The following is a 10,952-nucleotide window of genomic DNA, read 5'->3' as shown; positions in this document are numbered from 1 at the left end:
CAGTCCCTGGCTGGGCCCTTCCTAAACTCTTCCTTGATTTGGGGAATCTTTCCTGGCCTCCATCCTTATTCCCCACAGAGACTGTGTCATAAACCAGATGTGTCTTATGCCAAAGCATTTCCTTTGCCATTCTGTCTGGCCCAAAGGCTTCAGATGCTCAGTGCCCACCTCTTATTCATGTGGATGTCCAGTGAAAAAAAAAATCACGGAAACATTGTCTGTGTTACCCAACACGTGTCCAGGCAGACCACCTCAATCCAAGCCAGAGTTTCCAATGTCCTGGCAGGGAAGAAGGGTGTGGCCAGGCTGGAGCAGGGGGGTGTCACAGCACTGAGACCCTTTCCTAAGCTAGGAATGCTGGCAGGGGAAAACATTGTAGGAGTGGCCCTACTGAGGATATGGGACTGATTCCGTGTGTGTCTGTGCACATGTGTACACATAACAAACACATACACACACTCTTAGAGGAGGGAAGTCAGGGAGAGTTTAGATTCAGTAAACACTGACAGTCAATGATCAGCATCCCTGTGCATCAGTCCCTCTTCAAGGCACAAGCTCTGACTATTCCTACTTAATGTGCAAGGAATAAAGGCCTCAGGTAAATCCTTGCCCATTGTCTCATATGTAGTACGTCCACTACAGTCGTCCTGTGGTTCCAGCCTTTTTCATGGAATAAAATCCTCACTAAGCCTGACTCCAGTTCCCTTTATCAAGACCAGCGATCCTTCAGTTCTAGAAGCTGAGAACTCCGTCTCCCCCTCCCCCAGCCTCAAGTCAAAGGCTGTACACCTGGGATGAGATGAGGGTGAGTAGGAACCACCCCTCTTTGCTCATTCCTTGAAGTTACCTCCATACTGGCTTCTATCACCATGTCTTCCAGGGGCTGGGTCACATGCCTAAGCCTGTCACTTGCTTATCACATACAGGGATAGGCTTTGTTACCTGGGACAGTCTGGCTCAGCCTTGGAAAGCATCCTGTAGAATCTAATGCATAAGTGTGACAGATGGAGTCTGGTCACCTGGGAATGGATGACATACACTGTGAGGAAGGGACCTGCCGCCACAACCAGGGAATAAGCCTCAGTAGAGCTCCTTCTCAGCATCCCTCAGAGTCCCAGGTCCAGCTGTCCATCAGTACCATCCACTTGCTCTATTAGGCCCCGTGGTTCAGAAGTATGTAAGCAAGCAAGACTTCTGGGGACAATGCATTAGCTTGGCTACAGGGCATTTTATTGGGCTTTGTTCTGTCTCAGTGAGCTATGGGAATTTGGAAGGAGGCAGCTAAAGGACATGAAATCTCAGAGCGGGACTACAATCCCCTGAGAACCTCACAGCCAGGTTCATGGCACAGCTTATAAAAGAGTGAGGGCCACAGCAGGAACAGGGCCGGCCATGCTCACAGAGTAGATAGGATATGGTTGGAACTTATTGGCCGCTCCCCAGCAGTCGTTTGAAATAGCGAGAAACAGCAGAGTTAGCTTGCCAAGGCGGAGGGACCAGAGAAGGAGTGGGGTCCAGGTTGAAAACACTCACACTGCTCTTTGCCTTGCTCTCCAAACTGCAGAGCACGCGCATTAGATTTACCTCCTGTTTCCTTCTCTCAGCTTAACATGTCCCACGGCAAGCATCTCTTGTGCAGCTAGAAAGAGGGGCCGGAAAGGATTATAAGATTCTGTCTTAAAAGAAAAAAAAAATTCCCTCCCCGCTCTTAGTTCTCTTCTTCCCCCTTCAGGAAAAAAATATGGAAAGGAGGTTTTTTTTTTTAGGTTTCTTTTGCCTTTACGGTGGCTTTGGCTGTTTGTCCAGCTCCTCACGGGCACTGTGAATTTACAGCATGACCTCTCTTTAAGTAGTTTTAGGGAGAAAGATGCTGGAATTTTATTCTTCCTAATTTATAAAACAATAATAATTGTTCGCGCGTTAGGAAACATTCTTGCTAAATCAATCCAATCTTTCAGAACAACTGGGAGAGAATGAAGCCAAATTGTCAGACTGGCTTCTGGGGAGTTGTTTCTTCCCTCAGCCTCTGAACAGACTGCGGCCAGCTCCATGCTAGGCCTGTGGTGGGTGAGGGCAGTGGCAGGAATGACCTGGGCGAGCCTAGCTGTGGTGTTACTATGAGGAACAGGGAATGGGTGTATTCCTTGAGGAGAGGAAGCTGTGATTCTGAATCTACAAAGCTCACTGTGTGGATAGGTACTTTCTGATCTTCTGGTGAGATCAGGAATCCTAGAGAAGGCCTGTGCTCTGGGAGAGAGAAGAGGTAGCTTGGGTGCCCCTGTCTTGTGAGTCTAGTGTATTTGGGTAGAAGTCCAGTACAGGGCGATGTCTTAGGGTTTCTATTGCTGCAAAGAGTACGTGACCACAGCAACGCTTATAATGGGAAACATTTAATTGGTAAGGCCTCGTTTACAGTTTCAGAGCTTTAGTCGATTCTCATGAAGGCAGACACAGCAGCATGCAGGCAGACATGGTGCAGGAGAAGGAGCTGAGACTCCTACATCTTGACTTGCAGACAACAGGAAGTGAACTGTCTACCACACTGGGTGTAACTTGAGCAAAGGAGACCGAAAGCCCACCTCCAGTGACACATTTTCTCCAACAAGGACACGCCTACTCCAACAGAGTCACACATCCTAATAGTGCCACTCCCTTTGGGGTCCATTTTCTTTTAAGCCACCACAAGTGAGAACTAGCATAGGCAAACTGAGGTACGGGTCAGTGGCTGGTGGCTGGCGAGGAGTCTGGTTACTCAGGAATTCGGGGATGTAAAGCTGAGATCTTAGTTCTGCACCAAACTGAAGGAGAGAAGAAAACAAGGTCTTCAACTGGAGAACAGACTCAAGGCCCAGGCAGGTAAGACAAGAGCAACCAGAGCGGATGCAGCCGGCATAAGGGAGAGACCTGAGGCCCTGCTTGTGTCTCTGAGAATCCTTCCCAGTGGCCGCTCCATACGCACATGGTGGGCCTGATCAGGTGAAGAGGGAAGAAACAAAGCAATCTTCATCTAGAGAGAAGGGTTAGGTAACAAATAGAAAGATAACCTGCGTGTCATCCTCGGAGCTGCTAGGTGTCAGTGGGGACTTTGGGATTCCCTGAGACTACCTGGGGACTGGGAGCTTGGAAATCCACAGAGCAGGAGAAGTGCACACCCCATTTGTCAGCGATGGTCCTTGAACCCGTGGCTGCTGTGAATAAAAATAGCACCTCTTTCAGTTACCTCTTTCAGTGGCCCAGTTGGTACAGCAATGATATTGTCTGCATGGCCATATTCCCTGGGTTAGGACATTGCAAGGCCGGGCATCCAAAAAGCTGACATTAGCCCTAATTGGCTTGGTGGTCCCTTGGTGTTACAAAAGGATCTTCCATCTTACCAGTGAGAACAGAGTGTGTCTTCCAGAACCGATGTGGTACAGATGTGGGTAAGGAAGATATGGACCCCTCAAGGGGTCTACAGGATATCTTGCCCAGTGTCTGTCTTTTTCTCCTCTCAAGCTCTCTCCATCTCCATTATTCTCACCATCTCCATCTGTCTTCCTTGCTCTTCTCTCACTCTCTGACTATCACTGTCACTCTTGGACCCCCTCTGTCTCTTGTTCTGTGCTCACTGTCTGTCCTCCTATCTCTCTGTTCTCCCACTCTGCAGAGGGTAAGGCCCCTTTTTTCGTTCTTGCAGCAGGGAAGGCCGAGGTGGCTGCTCTGGCACAGGGAGCACAACGTCTTTGCCCTTCTGTCTCCCTCCTTTCTTCTTTCTCTTGAGATTCTTTGGGTTCCTAGGAATATCCTAGCTTTGCGGATAGTAAGGAAAGGAAGGTGGCTCAGGGGAACCTATGCCCTGTGAGAGTGTGTCTTTTTCAGATCTTGAAGAAGGTCTGGAGTTGGGGCTTCCCAGAAGTTGTGAAGCCTCCATGAAGAGAGGTGTGTGTGTGTGGGGGGGGAGACAGTGGGAGTCCAGCCCACTCTGGGGACTGCACAGGGATCACCATGGTGCCTCAAGAGAGTATGAGTCCCTAGTGTGTTCACTGTGTCTGGGAAGCAGGGGTGTTTTGGCCTAGCAGAGGCTTAGAGACCCTCTCTGCTGTTCGGGAGATGTGTTCTCTTCTAGAATTAATTAATATCCAGTGAACCAAGTGGCATGGGAAGATGGTGATCTCACCATCCTGGGAGGAATGAGAGCAGAAATGGCCTGACTGCTGCTGAGGTTGCTGTGGAGGCAATAAAGCACATTCTATGGGTGGGACCATTGACTTCCAAGTTCCCTCTGCGGCCTGGGCTTGCAGGATCGCCCCCCCTCCCATCCCTCTACTTTGGCAGGTAATTCCCTTGCACTCAGAAGATAACCTGCTGTGACCTCCTCCCCAGATGGGACTCTAAGAACCTGCCAAGATCTCCCACTCCCTCAGTGGCATAAGGTCACCACATTCACAGTCTCTGGGCTGCCTCTTGCAGCCACCGCCCTTCAGGAGCCAAGAGTTGACAAAGAAAAGACAACCCACACACACACTCAGAGGGAGAGAGAAAACATACACAGACACATACACACACACACCGTACACAGATACACACAGATACACACAGAGCATGCACACATAGAACACACAAACACACAGAGCATACACGGACACACGCGTACACACACACACACTCAGAGGGAGAGAGCACACACACACACATACCGTACACAGCCACACACACATACACACAGAGCATGCACACATAGAGAGAACACATAAACACACACACACACACACACACACACACACACACACACACAAAGAGGGGAGGTAGAGTTAAGCCTGGAATGACAAACACCCTCACACTCGTGCTCTGGCCTTTTATCACAAGCCCATGGAGATGAAATTCTGACCTAATAATCAAAACAAGCTGTAATTGCAAACAGACCCTCTGAAGGCTGCATAGGCAGCTTGGCCTGCGGGCCTGGGGAGAGAAGTACCTGCTGAGCACAGCAGGCTGGACCACGTCCTCCTCCTCTTCCCTCACGGATCAATGTGGCTGTCCAGCCACCCACCATGCACCATTTTGCTGGCCTGGCTCCCTGGAGCCCTGCTCACATTCTGTCCCTGTGGGACCCCAGGGCTGTCTGTGCAGAGAAATCAGCTTGGAGGAAGCCGGCCACAGGGAGAAGATGATTGATTGACTACCCAGCAGCACCCCAAGAGGCCATGAGGGGGTAGAGCGGGTGTTACTCCCACCAAGCCTGTCTAGACTCCACCTCCTCTTGGCTCTGGGAGAGATTCTCCTGGGTGCAACCCCCAAATCTGGAAGGCCTTCCTGTCTCTTCACAGTCTCCACCTCCTTTTTTTGTGTTTTGTTTCGGGCACACCCTCAGCTCAAATTTGCTTTGAAGGTCAGTAATTTCCATTCCTGCTTTTCAAAAACAATTGCACAGTTCTTCAGGGACCCAAATGTTGATTCTCTTCAGTAAGGAATGAGTTTCCCCCAGCAACAAATACATTCCAGAATCATCCATCCAACACTTCCAATGGGCCAGACATCCAGAAGGGGCCAAGGACATGTCAACTTGGTCTAAGTTCCCACAGTACTCCTCTAGGGGAAACACAGCCAATATGTGTCATATCCTAGGCCATTGTCTTTCCATAGGAAAATAAAAGGATCCCTGAGTTGGTGACATGAGATGCTGGGTCAGTTTGGAGAGCATTTCCTGTGTCTTTTCATTCTAATCTGTTTTAGGTTATTGGGAACTTGTGGAGCTAAGGCCTCACTCTGGATGTCCCAGCAGTTACAGGACGGTGGTGGCTGCAAGGGGCACTGAGGAATCAGAGCGAAATATCAAAAGAGACCAAAGTCATTTGAACCCACCAGGGTCCCCCTACCTGGGGAGTTTGTGTTGGGCTTGGGCAAGCTGTGGCTTCTCGATGGATCATTTCTCTGAAATCCTGGCTGGATCCAGACTGCATGGTCCTTTCTAGATTGAGCAGGGCAGGGATGGCTCAGGAATGCCAGCCCTACAAGCACAAGTTTCAAAGTTCTTAAAACAGTTATTGGCTGGGGTAAACTGCCTTGATTCAGATCACATGATGGAGAGATTCTGTCTGTATTTCCTTTCTTATCATTGCAGGTCCTGCTGAAACCAGAAACTGGCTCTCAGTCCTAACCTGACTTGCTGAGTTGTGCCACCCTCTCCATCTTATTAGAGATATACCTTGGAGGAAGGACCTGCCCCCCAACTCCCACAGTGCAGTGTCATTATCCCACAGGGGCCTGGAGTCACCAGTGGCTACCTCATAATCTTAGAGATGGGAAGAAATCTTGACTATAACCAACCTGGCATATGCTTTTTAGCTTTGTATTGTCTGTAGGGTTAAAGATCCAAACTAGTTAAATTCTGAGTTAAAAACCTACTAAAACCTACCATTTCCTGAGCCCCCAATTGGGTCATGCTCAACCAATCCATAAACTGAAATCCCCTGAATCCCTGAGCATGAAATCCCCCGAATCTCTGATCTTGAAATCCTACCAATCCCTGGGTTAGAAATCCCACCAATCCCTGAGCATGAAATCCTACCAATCCCTAGGCTTGAAATCCCACAAATCCCTGATCATGAAATCCCACCTATCTCTGAGTTTGAAATCCCACCAATCCCTGGGTTTGGCATGAAATCCCATCGGTCCCACTCTGGAAAGTGCTGCCCCCAAACCGTATATAAAGCCTGCTTCCTACTCTGTTTGTTGATGCTTCTTGCCCAAGCAGAGGCAACCATCCTCTTGTGTTCCTCTGCATAAATCTCTTGTATGAGGTTTGTTGTGTGGTGTGACTTTGTGGTATTCCTTGGCTCCTGATTGCCAGAATACCTTTCACTGCAGAGCTATAACACTCGCATAGGGGAACCTCCCCTTTCAGGGCTGCAACACTTCTATTGGGGAAGTCTTTTCCCTCCAAGCTTTAACACTTAACCTGTCTCCTAAAACATACCTGGTCACCAGCCTCCAAGCTTCTGGACTTTCCAGAGGAGTAGTCCGAGAGAAGACACCCCTCTGGTCCCATGTTTTGGGGCTCTTCACTACAGAAGCTGGTGGGTCTTGGGCTGGGAGACAAGGATCTTTCTCTTCCCTGGCCCACCTCTGACCTGCTCTGTCACTCAAGGCAAAGGACCAGCCCTCTCCTAGGGATGATTGCAATATTGACCCCAGGTGTTCTGGTCCTGGATGAAGAAATTATTGACATGGGAGGCGTTTGAGAGCAAGGCACCACAAAACTGGGAAATTTTGGTCTAGATGTTTTGATTACTTGCTAATTTCCTTTCGGTGTTTGGTTTCTACTAATTTCTTTTATCCACAAAGGATAATTAATCATGAAGACATTTGTGGCACTCCCACTATGTCCTACAAATATCCCTAAAGGGGAAGAATTTAAAGGAGAGAGGGACCAAGGCTCAGAGAGATAGAGGAGACCCTGCCCTGTAATGTCATTTATAATCCCCGTCTCAGACAAGCACTTTGTTAGACTTGACACTGGGGCTTTGCACCAAGTTCATCTTCTCCTATAGCCCCCAGTCTAGGCTGACTCTAAAGACACTTCAACTCCAGACTGTTGACCTTCAAGGTGAATGCTTCTTGTGTTGGCTATAGTTGCTGGATCTGTGACGACAAGCTTTTCTTGAGATAAGCCAAGAGCCTTGACGGGCTGCTTTCAGATCTCTCTCTCAAGACACAATGGAGGAACATGTCTGTAAACTGTCTCTCAGGATACTGCACACAAGCCTCTCTGAGGCTCTGAAACCCTCTCACCAGCTCCACCTCCCCCAGTCCTGTGAATTTGGTAGGTTTCTCAGTTGGGGTTATGATTCTCCTCAGCATGCCCTATTGCTTTGTTGTGTGACACTATTCCTGGGGAGATGTGAACAAAAGTCTAGTTACCCCAGATAAGGAACCAACAACAGACCAAATCCAACTTGGTGAACCAATGAGTTTTATTATAGATGCTTAGAGGACTAGGGATGAGGGGCTGCTTACAGAAGCAGAAATGTTTCAAAGACAGCTGCATCACCAAAGCGCATCCCATCACAGGTGATAGCTCACAGAATCTGGAAACCTGGAGCACAGCACACAACCAGCAGGTAGCTCAACAGGCTGAACAGTGTCGGTTCCTGGTAGCTCAATCGGTCTGAGCATGTTCTAAGCAGCTTCTTTTTTGCCTTTTGCTTCTTCTAGGCAGTTTCGCTGGTCTCTGCTTTTTCCAGGTTGGGTCTGAGTCTCGTCTAAAAAACTTAGTTTGTTTCAGTAGTCCTTAGTGTTTACATACTCTCAGGGAGGGAGGAGCCAAGTGAAACTGTGCAGTTTCAGGGATTTCCTGAAGCTATTTTGAATTGTTTACTTCCTGTCTTAAGGAACATCTCTGAAGGATGGAATATTCCATCCTTTCTCCACCAACCCCCTGTTGTTTCGCCCTGTAAACATGTCTTAATTATCTTGTTCTTTCATTCCCCTTTACGTCCTATATCTTATGTTCCCCTCCAAGGTAGAAGGTTTTAACCTCAGAAGAAGCTGTCACACATCATGTCTCTGAGGGGGTCTTGGGCAATTTGACGTGATCAAATCAGATGAATTGAGCAAAGAAGCTCAGGTTGATCGGTGCAGCTCTTGGTGGAGGTTCAGGTTACAGAATCCCAGAGAAGTCACGAGTGTCATGCAAGGTAGACAGTCCTTACAGTCCCTAGCAAGGGGGAGGGTGACATATTAGGGGCTGGCCTTTTTCCATATAAGGTCTTGGTTCCAGTGCCTGGTAGCTGATCAGAAGGGCCTGACCAGGAGTTCAGTTTCGGCACCATTTGTGTAAGTGGGGAGCTTTACAATGAAGTCATGGCTGTAGCAAGTGGGAGCGTGGTTCTTTCTAGTCTGAGCCATCCTGGTCTTTGTCCCAAGCCATCCCAAACTAACAGCCTTATCTTTTTCTGTCTGTATGGACAAATATCATCCAGACCCTGGGGTCACTGTGGTTCTACCTGGTAGGGCAGCAGGGAATGAAATACTCTTGGTATTGGGCATTTGAGGGCCTCCATCCTGTGTTGTGAGGTCTGTGTGGACTCTCACTGGAGTCGAGAAACCCGTTCTATGCATGAGAGTGCACCACACCTCTGTGTGACTTTTCCTAGCTGTGTGGATGGAAGGGAAGGACCTAATAATGTCCATCAGGATGTGAGATTTCTGAGCATCCTTCAAGAGCCAGAGGAATAGTGTTGGCCATGACTGCACTGTGTCCCTGCGTGTTACTGAGACAGCGGTGGTGTGGTGAATACAAGGAACACAAGAAGCTTGATGGGGTTGGGTCGGACAGCCATAGTGTGAGCCACGGTGGGCAGGGGATTGGCCATGCTCATAACCGCAGAAGTGAAGGCCTGGTAGAGGACATATCACACCAGGTTATGGAATACTATAGGTGCCTGGCTCAGCCCTTACTCTTCAAGGCTTGTAAAGCGCCCTGAGATGCCATGTCTTTTTGTTGGAAAGATCAAAGAAGGAGGCAGCTCCTGGTTTGTTTCCTTGAGTGACCCAACTTCTTTTCGCCTATTTTTTGCTCTTTTGCCCTTGAGGACCACCCATAGGAACCTTGTGCAAGAGCAATTCGAGTGTCTTAGTTTCTTTTCCTATTGTTCAATGCACAGAACACCATGGTGGGGAAATGTGAGCAGCTCATCACATAACACCCACAGTCAGAAGAACCAACAATGCTGCCTGCTTACCACTGTTTAGTGCTCGGCTTCCTTTGCCCGCTGTGATGGGGTTGGGAGCACAACCCACATTCTCCTTTCTTGGAAAATATTTCTGGTTTGTACCTGAACAATTTCATACATTTATATAATACAGCTTGATCACATCCAACCCAAGTCCTGTCCACTTGCTGTGCCTCCCAATGTTTCCATATCCCATATCTCCTCTCCCTTCTTTCTTCCTGCTCCCCTCAATTCACTGAGTCCAAATAGTGCTGCTTCCCTGAGCCTGGGCAACGCATCAGCAGCTCTACCACTGAAGAAAAATGATCTCACCGTCTCCAGCAGCAACCAATAACTCTTTAGCTAGTGATGGGGGTTCATGAGTGTCTTTCCCATATATGCTGGAATCTTGACTGACTGGATCTCGAGTAGGCCTTGTGCAGGTAACTATAGCTACTGGGAATCACAATGACAGCATTTTATGGTACTCCATTCTACCTGCTAACTCGTACTCTGTGGGAATCCCCTCTGGTCTCCAGGGTGAGGTTCGGCAACCTCCTCAGGTACCCACAGGCCCATTCTCCATCCTGTCCTCCCCCGCACCTTGGCAGTGGCAGCAGCTAGACCAGTATTCCAGGTTTGAGTGGCATTCCTGGTGGTACCACAGAGGATCCTGCCTGCAGCTGCTTTACCAGCTTTGGGGTGGTTAGTGACTTCTCAGTGTCCTAGCCCATCACCGTCATCCCAATAACCTCCACTCCTCTCAATCCCAACGATGGGGCACCTGTGCAGTGTGCCAGGCCCTGTGCTCCAGGCTAGCTACCTGGGGGACATTTGCTTTCCTGAAGAGTTGGCAGTGAAAAGAGCATGCGCAAAGGCCTGGGAGGGGAAAAAGGATATGACTCAGTTGTTGGGAATGGAAAAATGTCCCACAGGGTGACAAGGACCCAGAGAACAGGTTGGGAGCCAAGGTACAGGTGAGATCAATGGTGAAGGATGGGCCCCATGGAGAACCTAGACAGCTGTGAAGGTCACACTAGGAGATTTGGACTTGAACTTGACAGGGAACATTGAGGAGTTTTCAGAAAGTGAGTAATAGTATTTTATTTATTTCTTAGGTCAATTTCCATGGAGGCCAATAGAAGACATTCAATTTAAGGGAAGAATGAGAGAGACCAGATAATCTCTGAGTAGCCAGAAGGCATATGCAATAGTAGTGTGTGTGTGTGTGTGTGTGTGTGTGTGTGATGACTCCTCTAC

Source organism: Alexandromys fortis, unplaced genomic scaffold (assembly GCF_014885135.2).
Source record: "Alexandromys fortis isolate MF-2015 unplaced genomic scaffold, M_Fortis_MF-2015_v1.1 scaffold_14, whole genome shotgun sequence".
Lineage (NCBI taxonomy): Eukaryota > Metazoa > Chordata > Mammalia > Rodentia > Cricetidae > Alexandromys > Alexandromys fortis.
Note: the sequence above shows the minus strand (reverse complement) of the source record.